Below are 1,299 nucleotides of genomic sequence, written 5' to 3' on the forward strand. Positions count from 1 at the left end.
CTACAAATGCATTTGTAGGGGCGGCTGGATCAGAAACCGCCCCTAGAAATCATCCCCACTATAAAACCATGGGCGCACGGGTGTTGTCTGTTGTTGGGCGCTCTCTTCTCCTCCGACGCCGTCAGGCTGCCCCACCGACGAAATCCTCCCGGACCTGTCCCGACGCCGGCCCGCGCCTCTTCCCCGCACCCGCGCGCCCCATCTCGGCACTCGTGCGCCCCCTCCCCGCACCCACGCGCCTGCTCCTCCCCGCCCTAGGGTTTCTGACCGCCGCCCTGCCTCTTCTCTCCCTTCGGCGACTGACCGCAGGTACGGCTGCTTCCCCAATTGTGAACCATCTTCGCCATCGCTACTCACTCTGACGCTATTGTTTCGTTTCGTGCTGCTTCAATAAGCGTCGTCTACTAGTCGCATGGTGTGCTAGGGCAGGGTCGAGGGCGAAGCAGCCTGGTTGAGGCGGCCGCGGCGGCGGGGCTCGTCTCCAAGCTCCGCTGCGGTGCCACTATTCGGGCGGAGATCTGGGAGCTAGACGGGTCTTCATCAAGGTCAAGCCTGTTCTACATCGCGGGGGGCAATCAGGTGCTCTTCTCCCAGCCAGCCTCCTCTGAATCCCACGTCTGCTGAGTCTCCTACTTACCTGATTTCTACTTTGATCAATGGTGATGCTTGCATATATATGAAATAAATCTTTGGGTGCATTCATGCTGAGCCATATTGAAAATGAACTGCTAGATGGATGTACAGAGATGCCAGTAAATGAACTGCTGAGCCATATTTCTAGTGTAAATTGGTTGTACTCGTGCAACGCACGGACATATATCTAGTGTTATAAGATAAATGAACTAAACAATCTATCTATTCATTGAAGTAATTTTCACACTAAATTCACTGGGCACAGGTCAAGCTGTTCATCAATGCTCTGAAGTAAAAAAAAAAAACAAAGATGCCTAGCAGCAGTAGCATGGTTTCTTTGTTAGTATATATATAAATTTAAGGAACAACTACATTGGAAATCCTATGAAAAATAATTATATGGGTCAGGGAACACCAGCAATGGGATTTTCGCAAACATGATAATCAGGAGAAACAAAATAAAACTAAAAGAACAAGGTGCCTTGTTATCACGTTTGAACTGGAATTTTTGTTTTAGTTACTATATTCATTTTTTATTCACTGGAATTCGAACTGCGAAATCTGGATATTGAAAAACAGAACATATAAAAAAGATTTATTTCATATATTGAACTAAAGCATGGGACTGTTGTCAATTTTCACTGTCATATCTAAAAGTAGGACCTG

The 1,299-nt window shown here is 47.5% G+C and overlaps 1 long non-coding RNA gene across 1 annotated transcript; it reads left to right on the forward strand.

Moving 5' to 3' along the window:
- The first annotated feature begins 266 nt into the window (after positions 1–266).
- LOC136497590 (uncharacterized) lies at positions 267–579 on the forward strand. The gene is made up of 2 exons (XR_010769355.1): positions 267–309; positions 409–579. It is a non-coding gene; the product is annotated as an uncharacterized lncRNA (long non-coding RNA).
- Positions 580–1,299: the final 720 nt, after the last annotated feature.

This window comes from Miscanthus floridulus, chromosome 12 (genome assembly GCF_019320115.1).
Source record: "Miscanthus floridulus cultivar M001 chromosome 12, ASM1932011v1, whole genome shotgun sequence".
Taxonomy (NCBI): domain Eukaryota; kingdom Viridiplantae; phylum Streptophyta; class Magnoliopsida; order Poales; family Poaceae; genus Miscanthus; species Miscanthus floridulus.